The following is a 25,477-nucleotide window of genomic DNA, read 5'->3' as shown; positions in this document are numbered from 1 at the left end:
GAGCGGCGTATAAACAGAATAAATAAATGCATTAATGTAATTAAGGGAACTACGTGGTTAGCGTTAGCTACGTGAATGTTCCGTTTGTATTACTGATTCCTATTCATGCCACAGTAATATCAATAGCATCATACTATTAGTAGAAGACATTCCAGTGGAGCAAGTCAGAAAGCATGGAGAGAGAAGACGCCTGTCAATGACATCATGCTCACGGTAAACCGCCGTGAATTGGGGGAAAAAAGCGTTCAGTTTTGCCGCCCCATCAACAGGGATCGATCTCCAGGCTCAACTGAAATTGTCTGAACTTGTATCTTTTAATGTTTTCCGATGTCTCCAAATGGACAGACAACAAAAATCTATTGAACGGTGCCTCTGCTTTTGACCATTTTTTCTTTGTGTTTTACTTTAACTTAATTTGTATTGTGGTTTTACTCATGTCATGTATATGTATTTTATGGCTGTTTTTTAACAACGTGTGCTCCTGCCTTCTTGGCCAGGTCGCCCTTGATCTCAATGGGACTTTTTTACCTGGTTAAATAAAGGTTAAATAAATAAAATAACATGCATCCTGCTTATCGATTATTTTGAAGTGGATTTAATCAAACCAAGATTAAACTTCACTCGTTTATTCGCGGACTGATGTAATTAGTCAAATGATCAATCACTACGTAAATCAAAGGGTGTCTCAGTCAAACGGGGTCAGCCAGCGAGGTTCTGGTCCACTGCGACCAGTGTTGCTGGTCAGACACTGCCCAGTGCACACATCACAGTTTGGAAGCATGTTAACTACTAATAGATTGCCTAAAACTATCATTGATCACAATATGTAGGTTTACTAGTTAAAAAATATATATATGTAATTGTTTAATATTGTATAACGTCTAATTGTTCCATAATTCAATACAATGTGTCCGATCATATGAAATGAGTTGTGTATACATCTATAAATACAAATATGTGAAGAAATTAATCTACGCTGTTTCTCTGTCTTTTGCTGCGGTAGCGGTGTTGCTTTTCTTTCTAATTACGGGTTCATACTCGTCGTTTGCTTGCATTAATATTTCCAGCTCAATAGGGGTGATTATATTGCTTGTCGTGGTTGTCATGGTAACTCGTAGTATCGTGGCTTCATTCATCCTGCCTTCATACTGTGATGCTGCACGCGCTCAACTCTGAGTCAACCTACTCTGAGTTGATTGAACCGACTCTGAACAGCTGTTTAGAGTTTCTCCACTCAGAGTGTAGGGTTTGACTTTGCTAAACCTCCTACTTGTAGTTGTTTTGTGTCTCTGTAGTTGTTCTGCGTCTCTTTGTAGTTTTGTGTCACTGTAGTTGCTCTGCATCTCTTTGAAGCTGTTTTGTGTCTCTAGTTGTTCTGCGTCTCTTTGAAGTTTTTTTGTGTCTCTGTAGTTGTTTTGTGTCTCTAGTTGTTCTGCGTCTCTTTGAAGTTGTTTTGTGTCTCTTTGTAGTTGTTTTGTGTTGTTCTGCATCTCATTGAAGTTGTTTTGTGTCTCTTTATAGTTGTTTTGTGTCTGTAGTTGTTCTGCGTCTCTTTGTAGTTGTTTTGTGTCTCTCGTTGTTCTGCGTCTCTTTGTAGTTGTTCTGCGTCTCTTTGTAGTTGTTTTGTGTCTCTCGTTGTTCTGCGTCTCTTTGTAGTTGTTTTGTGTCTCTCGTTGTTCTGCGTCTCTTTGTAGTTGTTCTGCGTCTCTTTGTAGTTGTTTTGTGTCTCTAGTTGTTCTGCGTCTTTTTGTAGTTGTTCTGCGTCTCTTTGTAGTTGTTTTGTGTCTCTCGTTGTTCTGCGTCTCTTTGTAGTTGTTTTGTGTCTCTCGTTGTTCTGCGTCTCTTTGTAGTTGTTCTGCGTCTCTTTGTAGTTGTTCTGCGTCTCTTTGTAGTTGTTTTGTGTCTCTAGTTGTTCTGCGTCTCTTTGTAGTTGTTCTGCGTCTCTTTGTAGTTGTTTTGTGTCTCTCGTTGTTCTGCGTCTCTTTGTAGTTGTTCTGCGTCTCTTTGTAGTTGTTCTGCGTCTCTTTGTAGTTGTTTTGTGTCTCTCGTTGTTCTGCGTCTCTTTGTAGTTGTTCTGCGTCTCTTTGTAGTTGTTCTGCGTCTCTTTGTAGTTGTTTTGTGTCTCTAGTTGTTCTGCGTCTCTTTGTAGTTGTTCTGCGTCTCTTTGTAGTTGTTTTGTGTCTCTCGTTGTTCTGCGTCTCTTTGTAGTTGTTTTGTGTCTCTCGTTGTTCTGCGTCTCTTTGTAGTTGTTCTGCGTCTCTTTGTAGTTGTTCTGCGTCTCTTTGTAGTTGTTTTGTGTCTCTCGTTGTTCTGCGTCTCTTTGTAGTTGTTTTGTGTCTCTCGTTGTTCTGCGTCTCTTTGTAGTTGTTCTGCGTCTCTTTGTAGTTGTTCTGCGTCTCTTTGTAGTTGTTTTGTGTCTCTAGTTGTTCTGCGTCTCTTTGTAGTTGTTTTGTGTCTCTAGTTGTTCTGCGTCTCTTTGTAGTTGTTTTGTGTCTCTAGTTGTTCTGCGTCTCTTTGAAGTTGTTTTGTGTCTCTCGTTGTTCTGCGTCTCTTTGTAGTTGTTTTGTGTCTCTCGTTGTTCTGCGTCTCTTTGTAGTTGTTTTGTGTCTCTGTAGTTGTTTTGCGTCTCTTTGTAGTGGTTCTGCGTCTCTTTGTAGTTCTTTTGTGTCTTTGCATGTTGACACAGATTGTGTCTTTGAAAAGACGACCACGTGAAGCTGCGTACCTCCTTTGGTTCCTCGATCGGCACTCTTAATAACGCACTGTGTCTGTGCGTGAGTTTGGAGGAATACTTCATGTGTGTTCCACACTTCAAAAGAAAACCACATTTCCTCGTGGAATGCTTCATTTCTACACCTTGACTTGATCCATCGGGCGAGTGGAGTCACTTTACACAATGGTCTTTCTCCCATTCAACAACGTATTGGGAGCTACAGAAGGCGGTGCGCGTGGAGCTTCACATCCTCACAGCTGGAGGTGCGCTTGTTTACGGTGACGTGTGACACAAAGCCACAGGAAGGGATCGCTGGAAGAACTTTTTCATTAACAACAATTTCCTACGAGCACTGAAGATGTCTTTGCCCGTGTTTTGTGGAAACATGGTTGAGGTTTGAATGGGTTTGTTCCCATGGCAACAGTTGAGTGACAGCTGAGAGCAGGAGCTGCTACGAGACCAGCTCACAAGTTGCTGCTCTTTGGTTGTCTGGATGTGAATGTACTTTCTGACAATATATGTCTCTCAATATCAATTTTTTATTTGCTGGTTCTATTTCTATTTTAAATTATGTTGTGTTTTTACTTTTTCTATTTTAAGTCTCTCCTGATTTATTCCCTCAGTAAACATTGTAAACATGAGTTTATGGTCTCAAACTCTAGTTTCAGGTCTTCTTCAACACATCATGATGTTCATTTAGTGAATTCTGGTCCATTTCGAGTCAAACTGACCATGAAGCAGTCTGCTTGCTAGCTAGTTAACTGTCACATTTAAATGAATATTAATTATATTCTAAAAAGGGTTTTGCAGTAATGTGAACTGCAAACAGTTCATGGAGGCTCATAAACAGAAGAGCAGCAGTTCCATTTCAATCAATTCTGTCTCTGAAGGGACTTTAATACCGATTTATTAAGCTACATGACTGAAGATAATTTGATTGGTGTTAATTTGAGTCTCTTAGTGCGCGCAGACACACACACACACACACACACACACACACACACACACACACACACACACACACACACACACACACACACACTCGTGCTGGATGGATAGGATGTCAGAGTTAAGGCCTCAGCAAGGAATAGTGTGAATATCTAACCCCCCCCCCCCCCCACATTCACACTGCGTTGTTCATATTTGTGTTGATCATCACAGCGGCTGAGATCAAAAGAGTCGATGTAAATTAAGATTAAAATAACTTTAAACCTAATTGAAAGCATAATGGAACAAATAGATATGTAATGACTTTGGCACAGATGCACTGAACTCTTTAATCACAAAACAAACCGGCTGAGAACGTTTGTTTTTAATCAGTTAAAATCATTGAACGCATCGATTCAACGTTGCTTTTTGCATTTCTGCAAACCTCGCAGAGCCAGTGAGGAAGGTTATTAACAGACAGCAGAGGCCACTCAGGACTTTCACCCACCAGGTCCAAGCGACGGCCTCAACTTAACATAAGAATATTTCCAATTAAACAGAAGTACATGCGTGACCTAAAGTTAAGATGTCAGAAGATCTCATGAGGAAACGTTACTTACTGTCATATAGTACTATTATAAGTATTCGTCCTCAAATAAAACAAATGCCCCTTTTTGCCCACAACTACACAGTTTGCTTCAAAGTTCAGTTTTGAGTCAATCATTGTCCTTTAGTGCTGAGTGAAACTTCAGCAATCTGTATGACAGGAAAGGACATATTGAAATAATCTGTGCGTATGAGCTTTGAGATCAACACTCACCTCTGTGCGACGATCTCCTAATTCTTCCCTCATAGAGCAGGCTACGCTGTAGGGCGGGACTACGCCGTGATTGACAGGTCTCCACCAGAAACGTCAGTCCTCCTCAGTTCAAAACTATACAATATTCATATACACATACATATATAATCATACTGTATTTTTATATAGAGTAGCTTAAATTAATTCCCCCGCAAGCATTTCAGTTTTTGCTGTTAAATACCTGTAGCCTAATTATTAATTAACATAATAAATAACTATTAATGTACATATTCTCCATTTACAAAATGAAGTCTTCTTTGTGGCTCACTGAAACAGATTCAATCACATTAAATAGTATTTTAAATGAAACATTTCAAAGTAAATTCCTCCCAGTGTTAAACACCAATAATCAATACAAGCTGTGAGTCGGGGACAACCGAGAGAAGTACGAGCACATATCTTACAAAGAGAGATACATCGTTCTCATGGCGCCGGTACATCCGAGTAAATACAGCAGCGTCATCAATGATGCACGGCGACAATAACCTCGCTGCAGGGACATAATGAACCCTTCCGGTAAACATTCATTATGGGACAAAATGAGAGAAAGAGATGAAGAATAAATCAGAGAGTAATGAGCTGAGGAACCAACCTGCAGCTCCTTGTGTGTGATTGTTAGAAGTCCAGTTCAGGTCGGTGCATTGCTGCTCTATTTCACAGAATACGAGTCAATACGTTTATTGCTGTTTAGGTTTGACGTGTTTAGTGTGAGTTTAGTGGCTTCAAAGTCAGATTCACAAATATACGAACTCAACAAAGTAGCATAAAGTCACCATTCGACTGGCTGCTTGAACTTCGACAACTGGTTATGTTTCATGTCCCGTGTCGTAGATTCTTTTATAATACGGGCAGAGGAAATAAAGCGTTCTGATTGGTTGAGAGTGAGTCACTTGTCCTAAAGGGTTGAGAGTGAGTCACGGGTTCTGATTGGTTGAGAGTGAGACACTTGTCCTAAAGGGTTGAGAGTGAGTCACGGGTTCTGATTGGTTGAGAGTGAGTCACGGGTTCTGATGAGTTGAGAGTGAATCACGGGTTCTGATTGGTTGAGAGTGAGTCACGGGTTCTGATTGGTTGAGAGTGAGTCACGGGTTCTGATTGGTTGAGAGTGAGTCACGGGTTCTGATTGGTTGAGAGTGAGTCACGGGTTCTGATTGGTTGAGAGTGAGTCTGGAGAGTTAGAATGGGTGTGAATGGGTGTGATTGTGTGTGAATGGGTGTGAATGGGTGTGATTGTGTGTGAATGGGTGTGAATGGGTGTGAGTGGGTGGGAGTGGGTGTGATTGTGTGTGAATGGGTGTGAATGGGTGGGAGTGTGTGTGATTGTGTGTGAATGGGTGTGAATGGGTGGGAGTGGGTGTGAATGGGTGTGAATGGGTGGGAGTGGGTGTGATTGTGTGTGAATGGGTGTGAATGGGTGTGAGTGGGCGGGAGTGGGTGTGAATGGGTGTGAATGGGTGTGAATGGGTGTGAGTGGGCGGGAGTGGGTGTGAATGGGTGTGAATGGGTGGGAGTGGGTGTGATTGTGTGTGAATGGGTGTGAATGGGTGTGAATGGGTGGGAGTGGGTGTGATTGTGTGTGAATGGGTGTGAATGGGTGGGAGTGGGTGTGAAGGATGACATACAGTTGTTTTAGTGGTGAGAAGACTAGAAAGGGGCTTCTCATGATTGTCATTCCACTCCATCTACTTTACATTTGCACATTTTCAAATATAACACACATGCAGTGTGTACATGTACACACTGCATGTGTGTTATATTTCATTTATATTGTTCTTCTTATTATTATTGTACCATGAAAGTATTGAAAGTATTCGAATGGTATTAAAAATATGTCTTTTTTTCAGCCACAGAGATACTCTGTGGCTGTTTGCGTTTCCTAATTTGCAAATGGGTGTAAATGTGAAGGAGCAAGGGACTAATAACGCTGACTCGACTCATTACCTTTTATTTGGGGACCCCTGATTGAATTACCCTCTGAATGCATCAGCTAGAACCAACACATTGCCTGAACTTCGGTTCCCCTCGTAAGTCGTCATTAGTGTTTTAACAAGGAAACACAGCCTGTTGGTGAGGAAAGACTGACATGTGACTAACGATGGCTCCTACTCACTATTCATGTGACAACAGATTCTTCTCTACTCCTGTCAAGTAAAACCAAAGCTTCATGTGTTAAAGCTGCATTCTGTGTAGTGACCAGCAGGGGGCGACTCCTCTGCTCCCATAGACGTCTATGAGGAAATGACTCTACTTCTCTGTAGTGACCAGCAGGGGGCGACTCCTCTGCTCCCATAGACGTCTATGAGGAAATGACTCTACTTCTCTGTAGTGACCAGCAGGGGGCGACTCCTCTGCTCCCATAGACGTCTATGAGGAAATGACTCTACTTCTCTGTAGTGACCAGCAGGGGGCGACTCCTCTGCTCCCATAGACGTCTATGAGGAAATGACTCTACTTCTCTGTAGTGACCAGCAGGGGGCGACTGCTCTGCTCCCATAGACGTCTATGAGGAAATGACTCTACTTCTCTGTAGTGACCAGCAGGGGGCGACTCTTCTGCTCCCATAGACGTCTATGAGGAAATGACTCTACTTCTCTGTAGTGACCAGCAGGGGGCGACTCCTCTGCTCCCATAGACGTCTATGAGGAAATGACTCTACTTCTCTGTAGTGACCAGCAGGGGGCGACTCCTCTGCTCCCATAGACGTCTATGAGGAAATGACTCTACTTCTCTCTCTTTATTCCTTTAGTAAACGTTGTAAATGTTTATGGTCTCAATTTGAATTCTTCTTCAATACAACATGATGTTGATTTAGTAAATGATGGTCCATTTAAAGTCACATAAAGCAGAAGATTCTTTAAGGCGGGGCTACAGGGGTTACATTTGACACCTTAAAGCAGATAAGTCACAAAAAGGTTAAATAAGTTGATCTTTTGTTTCAGGACTCAATCATTGGTCTCCTGAGTGAAAGTGTTTATTTGACCCGTCCATCCTTATGTCTTCATGTTAAAATCAAAGGACTTCTTCGGAAGCTCAAGGCAAATTGACTTGCTGGACCTTTGGTTGAAAGTGAAACCTTCCACATTGTCAAAACAAAAGTGAAATGTTTTATCTTAATTCCAATAGTAATTCAAACTTAATTGCAGATTTATAACTAGGATTCCTTTGACTTCGTGTCCTACCAGCTGTCCTGGAATATCATCGATTTGACAGTAAACAGCTGAACATCAGCGGTGAGTTTGAACATGAGGTTTATGGGGGAATTTCACCTCCCGTTTCTAATCTATGACACTTTGTCAGGGGGCTTTTTCCTTTGGTACAGGATTAAACTGGTCACACGGCGGTGTGTAATAACCTGCCGCCTCTCAGATAAAGATGCTCATCAAAGTGTCATTACGCAGGGGATCTGTGTGGAGTCAGAAGATATACGTGAGAAGAAAGAAGAATGGGCACTTTTTCGTGCTTTCTCTCAGTCCCTGATTCAAACATCAAAGCAGTGAAAGGAGATTGGAGCCAATGAGTCGGAGCAGCGGTCCCAGGTCAACCGCTCGGCCTAATTAGTCATTACCTTCTGCGGCAGGGGGCCGGCGGATCATTTAGCACAGTTTGGAAATGAAATTGCTCTATTGTTTCTGGTTAATACGACACTCAGAGCTGAGTAGATTTAGAGGGAAAAGGGGGAAGAGATGGTGGAATGAAGGCCAGAAAGACTCAATCTCAATCTCATGAGCTCCTGGGAGATGTCACCATTACCTGGTCGAGGACTCGGGCCTGGAGGTTTTCTACTGTTTGGTCCAGAATGCAGCTTGATCACAGCGAGCCGGATCCCCCAGAGTCTTTTTATCAGAGATCCTCTTCCAGTGTTTGAACAATAATGACCAGGAGAGCTTCTGGAAGAGAGGGTCACTCACACACTTAGTTTTTTCTTCCTTATGCCAAAATCCTAAATAAGTATTAAGATCAAACTCTTTGAGAGGCTCGACTTAAAGCTAACGTTAGCTCCACATGTTGTAAAGCAGGAACACGAACCTCTCCTTCTCCCCTACGCAGGAAACCAGTGTGATTATGAAACACGCGTGAGAGCGATCTTTGCTACAATTGGCCACTCTGCGTCAGAGGGGCGGGGCTTGGCGACGGCTCGCTTACCAGACTCATAATTAGATGTAAAAGCCAACAGCTTCTTAATAAATCCCAGTTGACCTTTAAAAACGGGGCGTTAAATTATGCTCCAGCGTTCAGGATGATTGATGCCGTGATAGGCCGAAGGACTTATTAAATGCATAATAAAGTTGATGTTTTGTTCATAATGAGCTTCTAAAAAACAACATCATAAGAAGGGGGGGTCAGTGCCATCTGACCTTCTACAGCTGCTTCTTCCACCCTGATGTTTGCTTTGCACATGCTGCTCAGGAGAAGTAAACTAAGTAAAAGTCACCTTTTCAAACTGTTGGGGAAATGTATTTTTGATGAGCGAGAGACGAGAAAACCCCAGTAATCAATATTTCCCCTGGGAAATGATTACGCCGTTCAGTGGGCGTCTTGTGATCACCTGCTCCTCCCCAGTGGCGTTCAACCATGTGTGTGCTGCGGCTTTTGGATTAAAGTATCTGGTGAGATTCCTGCTTTGTGATATTTCCATCCTGCTGGAAACCCGTGTGCTCATTTCACTTTAGATTCCGACGCCCAGCCGGGCTCACATGGAGACAATACCCCCCCGTCTGGTGTTGAGAAGCATCGGTCCACTTACAGCGTAACAAATGTTCCTTGTTATGCACCTGATGTGTGAGGACCATGCAGCAGTCCAGGTCCTCACGTCTCCAAAGGCCTGCTGGAGGGTTCGGGTCGGAGCTGAGGTAAAGTAAAGGTAATGTCTGTGTTTATTTCACATATGAGAGGCCAAGCATAATGTATCATACTTCTTCCTTCTTCATTCCACATAATGAAAAGTCGTCTTTGGTGACTGAAGGAAACCTCGAAGCGGCCGGCCTGATATATTTCGCCTTCTCTTTTAACTCGGCTGCGACAGAAGCAAAGACAGAAGATCGCCAGAGCTGTTGGCACGGCAACCGACAGGCAAAATTAACGTAAGAGGAGGCGGCGAGATGAAGAGAGGGAGAAAAGATTTTAGTTCAAAGAAGAAAAGAATAAGAAAGGTTTTACCAAAGATATATGATGAAAGATCAAGCTGAGGAAAGAGTAGAATCCGTTTTTTTCCAGGACTAGAGAACTCCAACAGAGCACAGCTTTAGTAGGTGGATCCTAATTACTAGTGCTGACATGCTTCATGAGGAACCATCAAAGCAAGATGGATCTCTGTCACAGGGAGGTCGAGAAAAAGTGTCAGCACAGGAATATACAGACAACACACTTCAAACAGCCGAAACCCGAAACCCAAACAAACCAGTGAACCGCATCACAGAAACTCAGCGTCAGGACAAGTACAGTCTTCACTCAGAGGACTTTTAGTACAAGGGTCCGTTTGAAGAAGCGGCTTTAGTGTAAACTCAGAGTTAGTTAAGCCTGAGATGAGGGAAACTGGCTTGTTTCACAAAGGGAGGAAACTAAAGCTCAGGCTCAGTCTCCATGGTGACTAAAGCTCAGGCTCAGTCTCCATGGTAACTAAAGCTCAGGCTCAGTCTCCATGGTAACTGTGAACATCACCTGGTCGGGAGCAGGTTTTCTTTCTCCTTCCACAGGCTCCTCCCTCTGACAGCAGCCCAGCCAATCACACAGCGCGTTTTACTTTCCTCATTCATTCATTCACTCTGTATCAGTTTACACATATGAACAAAATAAGATGTTACGTTAAAGACTAAAGTGTTTTCTGGAACACGTCACGTCCTTTTCTGGACGATCCTGTTGGTGAAGAAGCGCTTTTACTTCTCAGGCTGTTAAACACCTTAAGAGAGAATATTGAGGCCCGATTAGATATATTCTCATTTCCAGATGACTACTTGTTTGAACGCTATCGTTTTTCTTCTTAATAATAATAATATATTTAATTTGTAATGCACTTTATATTTAGCAAAATCCCAAAGTGCTACATGATAAAACAGGGAAGTGCTAACAATAAAGAGAGAGAGTTTGAAGAAAGAAAAAAAAACGAGTTCACTAAAAATCTCTCCTAAAAAGGTGGGTTTGTAGGCCACGTTTAAAAGCATCCACAGTCTGTGGTGTCCTCAGGTGGTCAGGGAGAGCATTCCACAGACTGGGAGCAGAAAGCCCGATCCCCCATTGTACGGAGCTTTGTCCGGGGAGGTTTTAAAAGATGTGCTGAGGCAGATCGGAGGGTACGTGTTGAGGTCTGTGGGGTGAGGAGTTCCTTGAGGTAGGGGGGGGCTTCCCCATGGATGCACTGGTGGGTAAAGAGGGAGACCTTGTACTCAACCCTGAGTGAGACAGGAAGCCAGTGGAGTGATTTGAGGATGGGGGTGATGTGCTCATGTCAACAGGATCCTGGCAGCGCTGTTCTGGATGTTCGGCAATTTCCGGAGGCTTTTCTCAGGGATCCCGGTGAGGAGCGCATTGCAGTAGTCCAGCCTGGAGGAGACAAAAGCGTGGACAAGCTTTTCCGCATCTGCAGGAGTGAGTGTGGGATGGAGTTTGGCGATGTTCCTGAGGTGGAAGAAGGAGGTCTTGCAGAGATGTTTGATGTGAGCCTCAAAGGTCAGATGGGAGTCCATTTTAACACCTAGGTTGGTGACTAATGTTAAAAGTGGAACATTTGGCCGGAGAAGGTGATGCTGGTAATGTCAGCCGACCAAACCTGGTGTGGAGTGCCGACTAAGATGGCTTCAGTCTTGGAGCTGTTTAGCTGCAGAAGGTTTTGCTTCATCCACGCCTTTATCTCCTCCAGGCAGGCGGTCAGAGTGGATGATGGCAGGGCAGCAGAGGGGGTTGGGTTTGTCCTGAGGTAGAGTTGAGTGTCATCAGCATAGCAGTGGAATGAAATTCCATGCCGGCTGATGACATGGCCGAGGGGGAGCATGTAGATAATGAACAGGGTGGGGCCGAGCACTGAGCCTTGAGGGACACCACAGGTGACATTGTGTGTCAGAGATTTAGCCTCTCCCAAGGCGACATGCTCAGTTCTCCCGGTGAGGGAGGATCAGAACCACTGATGGACGAGGTCAGAATGACCGATAGTGGAATGTAGACGGTGGAGGAGGATGTTGTGGTCCACAGTATCGAATGCTGCAGTCAAGTCCAGGAGGATGAGAAGAGATGGGGAGCCAGCGTCTGCAGACATCAGTAGGTCATTTGTGACCCTGACCAGGGCTGTTTCTGTGCTGTGTTTCTCGAACAGGTTGTTTTGTTTTAGATGGTCCGGAAGCTGTGCGGCAACTACTCTATATATATATATATATACATACATAAGGTCAAATGTTTATAAAGAGTCCCTTTGAAACAAACAATGAGAGAGAGAGACGCTTGTGAAAAATGAGCTCAACCTCAGTCATTCTACAAGATCGCCACCATCAGACCATCTAACTAATGGAGTTCTAATGGAGTGCGGCCTGCAGCAGCAAAGAACTCTGGGTAATGCCGCCCTCTGCTGTGATTCACATCACATTGCAGCCTTTTAGTCATGTGACCCGTCGGGTGGCGTTGCGGTTCAGTCAGACAGCGTGAGGTTCTGCTTCAGAAACTCAACTTCCTGTGAATCACCTTTACTTTGAAAGACGACAAACATCTGGAGCCGTGACTTTACTGCTGCGACTACGTGTAGCAGAGAAGAAGGGATGAGGAGGGGTTTTGGAGTAAAGTAGATGCTTTAACATGAATAAACAATGATTTGTTGTTGTCAAAGATTGGCCAATCTGCTCTTTAACATCCAGACCGATGATACGATGCAATTATGAAACAGTCAGACAGGGATGTTTGTCCCAGCTTTCTTTTATTTCATCAGTTACGGAGCCTTCTAGAGGTTGGACCTGTTGTCATGGAGACGCAAACTGGTAAAATCAGTCAAGACGGAACATGTTTGGGAAAGAGGTTTGAGACGAAATGTAAAACATGAAGAGGAAGCGAGGGAAACTACAACGTACAAATATTTATCTTTTATTATCCACAAAGCAATAACAGATTCAGAGCTGCACTCTGCTCCTTCAACAACATGAGCGAAGTCCGTGAGCCGTCACGGCCACGACGACTGAGATCACACTCATTTTGTTCGTGAGAGCTGAGCTGGCTGTTGTTGCTGCAGCTGTGGTTGTTGCCGGAGCTTGAGTTGTTGCTGGAGCTTGAGTTGTTGCTGCAGCTGTGGTTGTTGCCGGAGCTTGAGTTGTTGCCGGAGCTTGAGTTGTTGCTGGAGCTTGAGTTGTTGCCGGAGCTTGAGTTGTTGCTGGAGCTTGAGTTGTTGCTGGAGCTTGAGTTGTTGCCGGAGCTTGAGTTGTTGCCGGAGCTTGAGTTGTTGCCGGGGCTGGAGTTGTCTGTGCTTTGCCAGAGACTTTAGCAAGTAGAATGTATTAATTAAATTTAGTCCCACATTTTAAGTATTTTTCACAGATATAGTTGCAGGGAAAGTTTCTCTCACCAACGAGCAGAAGGAAGAAGAAACAAATCTTTCCAGTCATGTTGATGCAGTTTTTTCTCCTTTCAGGTCTCTGAAAAAAACAATTGGGTAATTAAATCTTTTATTAAATAAAGGAGCTGTTATTTCTTTTTTAGCTCCAACTGGCGACTTCCTGCTCAATACTTCGTTTTAATTCACAAATGACTATAATTACCTTGTTTGTAAAACTATTCATTAAATGAATTAGTATTGTTTTTTGCAACTAATCATCTGATAATTCTCAACTAATAATTAATTGTTTACAATCACAAGTTGTTTGTAACGTTACTGAGCTTGATCATAATATAAGCTGAACAAGGTCAAGTCTTGATAACTTTTTATAAATACAGAGCAGCTCATTTTTTACTTCTCGGTAATTTTTTGTACCATTTAACAGATATATCTGCCTGCATCAAAAACAATGAAGTATAATAAAAATCAACACTAATTTATCACAAGTATACACTGTATTTTCATTTGGAAAACTGTCTTGAGACTAAATGGTAAAGCATTCATTATGGAGTTGAGAGATCCTTCAAACATTTTAATTTGAATAATCATTTAAAGTTACATTTTCTCCAAAATTGTTGCAAAGTTCAACATTGATCTATATTGGAGTATAAATATTATAAAAAATACTTACCGCTTTATTTTCTCTGCTCAAATGCTGCAGTGGAAGAAGTTCTGATGTGTTCACGTTTCTGCTGGTCTCTTATATGCAGAGATGAGGTTACATGCGCACGTCAGCATGAAGGTGTATCAAAGAACCTGCTTATTAAAACAGTTCAATCAGCGTATGTCAACCCGGTAACCAGGTTCTGGGACATTTGTCCTTCATGACTGGGTGTTTTAAATAGCTCCGACTTACATACTAACGTCCTCTGGTCGGTAAATAATATTAGTATTGCCAAAATATGTCAAACATACAAGTAATTTGTCTTGGCGGTTGGTGCGTGACAATAGACAGCGTAACAATAGACAACAAGACAGCAGTGCACAAGTCATAAAATAAAGTAAAATGAAATGCTTATGCAATTATCATATTGTGTAACCTTTCTGGGACTTTTTGAAAATTGAAACGCCATCAGGCATCAGGTTTGAACCAGCTTCTTATTGTGGGATTACAGGAAAAAGGGAAAGAGCAACAATTTACTGGAGAAGTTAATACTTTGAGGATGGATCCATTATATTGGTGCGGACAATATGACAATAGTTTACTCATATATATTACATATACATATTACATATATATACATATTTATGGGCCCGTATTCATCTGTCAATCCCCAATAAGTTGAGCTGCTCTCAAAGTGGCTCCGTGTGGATTCATGAGGAACACTGGAAGACGTTGCTCACGTCTTCACGCATCTGCTACCAAATATCTTCTAAAACAACAATAATGACGTTGACTTGTTCCAGTTTGCTAAAGTAACATTAATGACGTGTAAAAAACATTGAGTTGTTCCAGGTTTCATGGGGATGAATCCTACTGTCATATGAAAACCATGTGGTTTACATGAACAATGTGCCGATCCCCTCTCTGATATGCAGAGATGAGGTTACATGCAGGCGCACGTCAGCATGAAGAATGAAGAACCTGCTTATTAAAATAATTCAATCAGCGTATGTCAACCCGTCAAACGGGTTCTGGGACATTTGTCCTCCTCAGTTGGTGTATTAAATAACTCAGCCTTGCTTGTCCTCGGTTGGTAAATATTAGTCAGCCGGCTCCATTGTTCACACGACCCTGAATCTGGATTAAATCTGGATCTTTGTCTGACGTCAAAAGTGGTTTGAAGTCCAGATTCAGAATTGAGTAATGATAAGAAATTATATTTGAATAAGTTCATCACTCAAAAGTGTCACAGCATCACTTGTTACTAGTTGTGTAAATATGAATCTGCACTTTTCCGTCACATGTCATGTCACCATGACAACGTGAGTGATTTACAATATGAGGGTATTTATTCTCTGATTTGAAAGTCTGTCAGGCTCTTTTTGCTCACGATGAGAGCAATGTTTTTGGATGTCCTGTGTTTGACGCCATATTGCAATGACTTGTGGGTAATTCCCTTGGACTAAGTCGCCCTGTGATGTGACACAAAGGGTTGTGATGACGAGACAGAAGCAAAGCGCCACGAGGAGCCTCGACGTCTGTGAGGGCCGAGATCACTGTACATACGTTCATAGATACGAATAACAATACACAACGTGTTACGTACATGTATCAATGAAACGTAGACAAAATATAATATAAATCTCAGATATTCCTGCTGAAAAAGGTTTGTTATTAAACAAAAGGACTTTCCAGTATTTTTTTAGGGTTTTCTTTACGAACGGCAGCACAAATTTTATCCACAGCGAGTTTCCGTTTTCATAACTCGGTGATCATGTGACATCACAGCGGGCGATCAGCTGATGGAACAAGTCCCCGTTGTCCCTGAAGCAGCTTTGCAGCCCAAAGGTTCCTCCTCTAACGCGCCTCCCTTGTTTGTGTGAGGATGCTGCTGTGTTTTTACACTGGTGGAGGAGGCGGAGAGGAGGAGTGGTGTTCATCCAGCTTCTTATTGTGGGATTACAGGAAAAAGGGAAAGAGCAACAATTTACTGAAGAAGTTAATACTTTGAGGATGGATCCATTATATCGGTGCGGACAATATGACAATAGTTTACTCATATTTATGAGCCCGTATTATACTGTTCCAGTTTGCAGTTTTATGGGGATGAGTATTGTTTTCATGTAATAGAGCATTTGTCAAACCTACACAACCATAAATTACTCTGATTCTGTGTATTTTTATTGTTTTCATTTGAACACGAATATCCAAATGAAGTGAGTAGATTACCAAATAGTAACAGATCATCAGGGTCATACAATTATCTTTGTATTTGAAACAAAGGTCACAGTTAAAGTATCTTCCAATTATATATGTATGAAATAAATAACAGGTTAATAAGTTACAATAAATTACTTTCAATCCTTCAAGTTCATAAATAACTCATGATGTGTAAATGTGGGTCGTCCTTAGTCTCCTGTTCTAGTTCCACTTAGTAATTCCACATAACTGCAGGAACGACTGCAGCGACTAAAGAGAAACCTGTTGGCTGTGATGTGGTTGTTGGTGCAACTGTAGACGTTGCAGCTGCTGTTGTTATTTGCGGGGTGTCTGTGATTGTTGCGGCTGCAACTGTAGTTGTTGGGTGGAGCTGTGGTTGTTGTTGGGTGGAGCTGTGGTTGTTGTTAGGTGGAGCTGTAGTTGTTGTTGGGTGGAGCTGTAGTTGTTGTTGAGTGGAGCTGTAGTTGTTGGTTGGAGCTGTAGTTGTTGATGGGTGGAGCTGTAGTTGTTGTTGGGTGGAGCTGTAGTTGTTGTTGAGTGGAGCTGTAGTTGTTGGTTGGAGCTGTAGTTGTTGTTGAGTGGAGCTGTAGTTGTTGTTGGGTGGAGCTGTAGTTGTTGTTGGGTGGAGCTGTAGTTGTTGGGTGGAGCTGTAGTTGTTGTTGGGTGGAGCTGTAGTTGTTGGGTGGAGCTGTAGTTGTTGTTGAGTGGAGCTGTAGTTGTTGTTTGGTGGAGCTGTAGTTGTTGGGTGGAGCTGTAGATGTTGTTGAGTGGAGCTGTGGTTGTTGTTAGGTGGAGCTGTAGTTGTTGTTGGGTGGAGCTGTAGTTGTTGGGTGGAGCTGTAGTTGTTGTTGGGTGGAGCTGTAGTTGTTGGGTGGAGCTGTAGTTGTTGGTTGGAGCTGTAGTTGTTGTTGAGTGGAGCTGTAGTTGTTGTTGGGTGGAGCTGTAGTTGTTGTTGGGTGGAGCTGTAGTTGTTGGGTGGAGCTGTAGTTGTTGTTGGGTGGAGCTGTAGTTGTTGTTGAGTGGAGCTGTAGTTGTTGTTTGGTGGAGCTGTAGTTGTTGGGTGGAGCTGTAGTTGTTGTTGAGTGGAGCTGTGGTTGTTGTTAGGTGGAGCTGTAGTTGTTGTTGGGTGGAGCTGTAGTTGTTGGGTGGAGCTGTAGTTGTTGTTGGGTGGAGCTGTAGTTGTTGGGTGGAGCTGTAGTTGTTGTTGAGTGGAGCTGTAGTTGTTGTTGGGTGGAGCTGTAGTTGTTGTTGGGTGGAGCTGTAGTTGTTGGGTGGAGCTGTAGTTGTTGTTGGGTGGAGCTGTAGTTGTTGTTGAGTGGAGATGTAGTTGTTGTTGGGTGGAGCTGTAGTTGTTGTTGGGTGGAGCTGTAGTTGTTGGGTGGAGCTGTAGTTGTTGTTGGGTGGAGCTGTAGTTGTTGTTGGGTGGAGCTGTAGTTGTTGGGTGGAGCTGTAGTTGTTGTTGGGTGGAGCTGTAGTTGTTGTTGGGTGGAGCTGTAGTTGTTGGGTGGAGCTGTAGTTGTTGGGTGGAGCTGTAGTTGTTGTTGGGTGGAGCTGTAGTTGTTGGGTGGAGCTGTAGTTGTTGGGTGGAGCTGTAGTTGTTGGGTGGAGCTGTAGTTGTTGGGTGGAGCTGTAGTTGTATTGTGAACATTTGAAAGATTTACTGTTTTTCAACCAACACACAGAAGGAGGACGATACAGATCTTCATCCTCAATGGAAAGTTGTTCCCTGTTGTAGAAAGAGATCTTAGTAATTACATTTAGTACTTTGTTACGTATACAGTATATATATATATATATATATATATATATATATATATATAGTGATGTCACGAGAGGCTGGGTCTTGGAAGGGAGATACGTTCACCGGCGATGGCTGTAACTACTATGGCTCCATCTGCTGGTGGAGGTAGGAAGCATTCCCCTCACACCTGAAACCCACCAGGCTGTGAGACCTGGAGGCCTTCATGAGGGCGGAAGACCCACCGCTGAGAGGAGACGAGCTGCAGAAGAGCAGACCAAGACAGAAGGATTCCCCGAGGCAGGAGAGGACGGTGTTTTCTCCTCAAACAAGTGGATCTCCGTTTCCCCTCCAAGCTCAAGACATTAGTTACGTTTTACCGGCGAAGATCGACCGAAGCCTGAGTTACCGCCTGATTTGACTGTTTTCTGTTGAATCTGAAGGACGGAAATTAAAACCGTAGTTTACATTTTGAACCCGGTGTCCTCGAACTATTTGAACTACCCCGGAGACCCCGGAGAGAGCGGCGGCGCCTAAGAACAATTTCATAACGTTGTATTGGAGAAAAGCAGGAAACGTTTCTCATAGAAATAGAAAATGAAAACCACTCACAGAGACGCTGTGAGCTTGACTTTTCTTTGCTGCTCAGGTTCTTTTCTGTTTGCTGGTCGATGTTCTCCACTGAGCATGAAGCAGCTTTTATGTCCATGCAGAGCAGTAAGGTGTAATGTGTCATTCACACTGCAGGTCGGTCAGAACAGCGTGCAGAGACATTCTGTTAAAGAACGTATTCTCTCTGGAGGTGAAGTCATTCGTTCCAACAACTGACTGGTCGTCTGCTTCTAAATATCACTGACTCATTTTAAATGCACAAAAGACCAATTCCACATTGTTCCATAGCATCCTCCACCTCCACCTCCACCTGTGACTCCGGCATACTACTACTTCATTTCAACAGATTGAACCCTGAGGACGTCCACTTTTTCCCTGTGTAAATTTCCTTTATTTATTGCAAGTAAAAGCACCTTGAGCCCCGTGTTTTTGGAATGATTTTAAAACCTCTTCTTCTTTCAAATGTTTTAAAACCTCGTCTTCTTTCCCAGTCGAACATTTTCTTGTTGAGTTTTTCATTATTAAACTCAATCAAATCGAATATTTTCCCCTTACTTTAGCAAAGCTAAGGGAACGACGAGTTCCCTTAATGTGACTTTAGTTAGAAGCGACAGGTATCGAACTGGGAAACAAATTAAAAAAATTACCAGCGCTTTAAAAATAAAAACAATTTGCAAATCTGTTGCTGTAAAGAGGCAGAGGAACCAAAGTAAAGAACTGGATCCCCAGCAGAGAAGAATCTGCTCACACACGACAGTCTGATGTCTGCATTGTTGTTGCTAAGCAACCAGAGGATCAGGGGAGGTCAGTCAGCGACTCGTCTTTCTAGTTGCTGGAATCTTTTAATGATTGTCACTCGTCCATCAAACGTCAACGCGTAATATGTTGTTAAAGGTCGGTTCAAGTCGCTTCAAATAGAACATCAAATGACGCAAAAGAAACGACATTTAAATACAATTAAAAACACTTGGAATCCAAGAGAATATTAGATGAAAATCGGCAGACGTAAAATAAGCCACAGAATGTTTGTTGGTGTTTCTGTTTTCTACTTGTTGACCATATTTCCCCGGAGTTTTCAGTAGTGAGACAAAAGCATATCATCATTTTTAATAACTAAAGCAGGTGTCGAATATGAACCTTTAAACCATGTTAGCACCGTTAGCACACAGTGGAACATGAAAGTTCATCTTTTTCTCATTCTTTAAATTGTAAAATATTCTTTCCTTCTTCGTTCATCAAAAACATCATCATTACAAAAGGACATAATCGGTTTGCTGTGACTTTCTGTTGTCCTGTTTGTTGTCTTCAGCTCAAAGATGCCGCTTCATTTATGTACATTCGTCACACTTCATGGCTTCCGAGTCATTGCATCGGCTCTAATTAGCCACGATAGTAATTATTATGTCAGTTTGATCATTACTGATAATTACCCTGCGACTGTATACTCTCATTTTATCATTATTATTTTATTAAAGTTAAGGAGGTTCTCCACTGTGGACTTTAATGCTGTCCTTTGAAAGGCACAGAAGTTGTTTAAATAAAATGGGATGATGGATTTAACCCTTTGACCTCGGAACGCATTTGCCCAAAGGTTTTGTATCGTGTCAGTGAAATATTACATTTCATCAGGATTGTTGAGGACTGAAGGTCAGGAGGCTTCACATCAGATGTGAAAGTCTGTTTATGGCTTCTCTACCTTTCGTATCAAGGTGCAGATGTGTGCGCTTCCTGCTCGGCACTCCATCGGGGAGGAAGTAGAGGAATCACCAAAGAAACATCTTCTCCAGTACAGACGGACAAACGGAGCAACAAGACCGACCAAAAGACCACCCACCATGGACTAACGAGCCAAAAGGAGACAGGGACACGCATGGACACGGAGACAGAGCTTGGGAGCTGTCCGGTGGACGACCAGAGGGAAGATAAAGTCGGCGCATACAGTCAGCGTATCTTGCTGCTACTTGTGACCATGTCGGAGACCTTTTGCGTGTCTCGTATCGGTTGTCGGCCCAGTAGCACGTAGGGTATCCACCGGTTCATTCCACCGGGACTCTGCCGGATCATAATCATGAAAACTGTTTTGTAGACTTGGAATCATTTCCCTGGTTCAGTAAAGGTTGTGGCCATTGATTAGAATGCACTCCAAACAATGGCTCCTTCTCATGATGCGATCTTGTCTGTCCTTGTGTCCTTGTGTAACATCATCAGTCGCAGAATACTGTTCGAATTCTTTCGCCGAGAACGCTCGTATTACCCGGATGGGACTCGCCCGTTTTACAGAGAACGCATTGGAGCAGACTTGTCTAACTGGTGAGAACAGAGCCGGTCCCCCGCTGACTGACTCTGACATCCCACCGGTCCCTCCCCTTCACGCTGCACACGTCACTTTAACTGTCAGTTATCACTCGTCACTTTGTCTACTGTCACACACCAACCGCCAAGACTAATTCCTTGTATGTTTGACATATTTTGGCAATAAATGTTTCCCGATTCCTGAGCTGACATGGCGACGTCATCGCGTCAGCTGCCGTTCCAAATGCGGAAATGATGGTTCTACGTTCTACGTTCTCCCGTACTGTGAGTCTTATGTAAGCTTTGCAGGAACTCCAAATAGCTTTAATAGATTCACGGTTTCATTAGGCAGAGCATCGTGGTGGCTGCTTCTCAGAGACACGTTTTCAGAGGGTCTTCGGCACAGGAACGTGGCTGCGTTCCAATTCTTAATGTCCTGACTCGTGACCAAATGTGAAAACTCCTAAAAAATATAGAAAACATATGTAGAAAGTCCAGTGAAAATACTCAAATGAAATGTTAATCTGATAGACGTTCATCTGATAGTAGATGTTCATATCTCTAATCTACTCTTCCCCTCTGAAATCGGTATCAAATCAGCTGTGTGACTTTCTACAAAACAATGCTTTGTTAGAGGATTTCCAGTGCATCATAGCACAGAAACAGCACTGGTGAAAATGACAAATGATCTTCAATCGGACGAAGCACTCATGTCTTTTCTTGTCTTGCTTGACACCATTGATCATTGTATCTAGAACATGTCATTTCTATTAAAGGAACTGCACTCAGTCGGTTTAAATAAATTCAAATGTATCGGATCGATCCTAGTTTGTGTTTGTAAACGGTGAATCCTCGAGGACCACCAATGTTGGTCACGGGGTCCCTCAAGGTTCTGTGCTCAGGAAATAATAAAGTTAGAAAAAAACGTGTACGGCAAACCCCCGGTCATGGAGATACTCATCTAACGTTACATGGTATTTAGTACACAACTGAGATTGGATGATGCCGTTCTGAATAAGGATACTACCACGACCACCGCAACCTACCACGACCACCGCAACCTGCCACAGACCACCGCAACCTACCACGACCACCGCAACCTACCACCGACCACCGCAACCTACCACCGACCACCGCAACCTACCACCGACCACCGCAACCTACCACCGACCACCGCAACCTACCACCGACCACCGCAACCTGCCACCGACCACCGCAACCTACCACGACCACCGCAACCTACCACCGACCACCGCAACCTACCACCGACCACCGCAACCTACCACGACCACCGCAACCTACCACGACCACCGCAACCTGCCACCGACCACCGCAACCTGCCACCGACCACCGCAACCTGCCACCGGCCACCGCAACCTACCACCGACCACCGCAACCTACCACCGACCACCGCAACCTACCACGACCACCGCAACCTACCACGACCACCGCAACCTGCCACCGACCACCGCAACCTGCCACCGACCACCGCAACCTGCCACCGGCCACCGCAACCTACCACCGACCACCGCAACCTACCACGACCACCGCAACCTACCACGACCACCGCAACCTACCACCGACCACCGCAACCTACCACCGACCACCGCAACCTACCACGACCACCGCAACCTGCCACCGGCCACCGCAACCTACCACCGACCACCGCAACCTACCACCGACCACCGCAACCTACCACGACCACCGCAACCTACCACGACCACCGCAACCTACCACCGACCACCGCAACCTGCCACCGACCACCGCAAACCTGCCACCGACCACCGCAACCTGCCACCGGCCACCGCAACCTACCACCGACCACCGCAACCTCCCACCGACCACCGCAACCTCCCACCGACCACCGCAACCTGCCACCGACCACCGCAACCTGCCACCGACCACGCAACCGTTACGGCAAAGGAACCTGCCACCGACCACTTTTCGCACTCGGCGTCACTCTCTTTAAAAGACCAAACCCCCATAAGGCAGCCGGCCTGGACTCCGTCTCCCCCCCCACACCCTGAAGCATTGTGCTGACCAGCTGTCTCCGGTGTTCACTGACATGTCCTCCTGGACCCCCTGCAGTTCGCCTACAGAGCCAACAGGTCGGAAGATGATGCTGTCAACATGGCCCTCCACTACATCCTCCAGCATCTGGACTCCCCAGGAACCTACGCCAGGATCCTGTTTGTGGACTTCAGCTCTGCTTTCAACACCATCATCCCGTCTCTGCTGCAGGACAAACTCTCCCAGCTGCACCGCCCGACTCCACCTGCAAGTGGATCACAGACTTCCTGTCTGACAGGAAGCAGCACGTGAAGCTGAGAAACATGTCTCAGCCTCTCGGACCATCAGCACCGGTTCCCCCCAAGGCTGCGTTCTTTCCCCTCTGCTCTTCTCCCTGTACACCAACAGCTGCACCTCCAGCCACCAGTCCGTCAAGCTCCTGAAGTTTGCGGATGACACCACCCTCATTGGACTGATCTCTGGTGGGGACGAGTCCGCCTACAGGTGGAGTCTGACCATCTGGTGTCCTGGTGCAGCCACAACAACCTGGAGCTCAACCGCGAGCTAAAACAGACGTAGCCGACCCCTCTCACCCCGACAAAACCTGTCTGTGTCCCTTCCATCTGCAGGAGGCTGAGGTCCATCAGGACTAAGACCTCCCGCCACACCAACAGCTTCTTCCCGTCGGCAGTCGGGCTCATCAACAGAGCCGGTCCCCCACTGCCTGACTCTGACATCCCACCGGTCACTTTCTGTTCACTGGTGCACTTTATTTTACATTTTTAAACATTAACTTTTTAACTTTTAACTTGTACTTGTTTATTTTTAAACTAACCCATAGCATTATATTATTTATATATATATATTTATTTTATTCCTCGTGCACGGTTGTCTTATTGTCCATTGTCGTACTGTCTGCTGTTACCCAACAACCGCCAAGTCACATTCCCTGAATGTCTGACATATTATGGCAATAAATGTTTCCTGATTCCTGATAAATCAAAAATCAGGAACTTCCTGTCTCAAAGTGATGCAGAAAAATGAGTTCATGCGTTTGTTATTTCCAGACTGGATTACTGTAATTCTTTGTTATCGGGATCAAATCACTCCTGTACTAACTTCTCTGCACTGGTTCCCTGTTAAATCAAGAGTAGATTTTAAGGTGCTTCTCCTCACCTACAAGGCAGCTGAGCTCCATAGATGCTGCTTACTTGGTGTTTCTAGAGTTTTAAAAAGTAAGGACAGTGGAAACAATAAAGGACCATAAAGTGTCAAAAGCATCGCAAGTAAACAGACAAAGACAACAAAGTGTTGCGTTTAGATCCCTGGTCCTCATCAAGTTGTTACACCTTTGCCAATTTGTTAAATTGACTTGCAAATAAATGCTTTGCTATTTGTTAAAATCCAAATCCTTTCATGTGATGATGTTTCACATGTCATTTATATCAGTTCACACAAACACTTCAACCATTTGTTCTTCCTCCGTCACATTTTACAACCCACTGTGACCGCGAGTCAGAACGTTTACCGACCTGCTATAGACCTGTCCTATAGGAGGGACATCTATAGACCTGTCCTATAGGAGGGACATCTATAGGCCTGTCCTATAGGAGGGACATCTATAGACCTGTCCTATAGGAGGGACATCTATAGACCTGTCCTATAGGAGGGACATCTATAGACCTGTCCTATAGGAGGGACATCTATAGACCTGTCCTATAGGAGGGACATCTATAGACCTGTCCTATAGGAGGGACATCTATAGACCTGTCCTATAGGAGGGACATCTATAGACCTGTCCTATAGGAGGGACATCTATAGACCTGTCCTATAGGAGGGACATCTATAGACCTGTCCTATGAGTGACATCTATAGACCTGTCCTATAGGAGGGACATCTATAGACCTGTCCTATGAGGGACATCTATAGACCTGTCCTAGGAGGGACATCTATAGGCCTGTCCTATGAGGGACATCTATAGACCTGTCCTAGGAGGGACATCTATAGGCCTGTCCTATGAGGGACATCTATAGACCTGTCCTATAGGAGGGACATCTATAGACCTGTCCTATGAGGGACATCTATAGACCTGTCCTAGGAGGGACATCTATAGACCTGTCCTATGAGGGACATCTATAGACCTGTCCTAGGAGGGACATCTATAGGCCTGTCCTATGAGGGACATCTATAGACCTGTCCTAGGAGGGACATCTATAGGCCTGTCCTATGAGGAACATCTATAGACCTGTCCTATGAGGGACATCTATAGACCTGTCCTATAGGAGGGACATCTATAGACCTGTCCTAGGAGGGACATCTATAGACCTGTCCTAGGAGGGACATCTATAGGCCTGTCCTATGAGGAACATCTATAGGCCTGTCCTAGGAGGGACATCTATAGGCCTGTCCTAGGAGGGACATCTATAGGCCTGTCCTAGGAGGGACATCTATAGGCCTGTCCTAGGAGGGACATCTAATGGACAACCAAGTACTGCAAGCTGGACTATTATGCAGCTGCAGACACACCACAGGGGTCCCTGGGCCTGAGAAGGGAAGAAAAGGAGTTTAATGTGACTATTAAATGGGACTAAAACTTTTTTTTTTCGTCGACGAAAACTAGACTAAAACTATAAAGCATTAAAATGACTAAATGTGACTAAAACTAATATGCATTTTTCGTCTAAAGACTAAGACTAAATCAAAAATAGGTGTCAAGATGCACACTGTGTGGGGGCCGGAGCCTTCAGTTATCCAGCTCCTCTTTAGGTCACCAGGTGGCGCTGCAGGAGAGCAGATACATGAGATCATGAGGCTGCAAACATCTCATCCTACAAACAGTCCATGAGGCAATAAATGTTTTACAGAGCAGCCCAACGCTCGCGTGAACACAGAGGACATTTCGGTTTACTGATCATCTGATGCACGTGTAGGTTTCACAA

The 25,477-nt window shown here is 44.2% G+C and overlaps 1 long non-coding RNA gene across 1 annotated transcript; it reads right to left on the bottom strand.

Moving 5' to 3' along the window:
• Nucleotides 1-12,374: 12,374 nt before the first annotated feature.
• Nucleotides 12,375-13,815, bottom strand: LOC144383494 (uncharacterized). Its single transcript, XR_013450907.1, has 3 exons — nt 13,694-13,815; nt 13,033-13,102; nt 12,375-12,945 (listed from the first exon to the last, which is right to left on the bottom strand). It is a non-coding gene; the product is annotated as an uncharacterized LOC144383494 (long non-coding RNA).
• Between the last annotated feature and the right edge of the window lie 11,662 nt (nt 13,816-25,477).

Source organism: Gasterosteus aculeatus, chromosome 10 (assembly GCF_964276395.1).
Source record: "Gasterosteus aculeatus chromosome 10, fGasAcu3.hap1.1, whole genome shotgun sequence".
Taxonomy (NCBI): domain Eukaryota; kingdom Metazoa; phylum Chordata; class Actinopteri; order Perciformes; family Gasterosteidae; genus Gasterosteus; species Gasterosteus aculeatus.
Note: the sequence above shows the minus strand (reverse complement) of the source record. Positions and strands in the feature narration are given on the sequence as shown.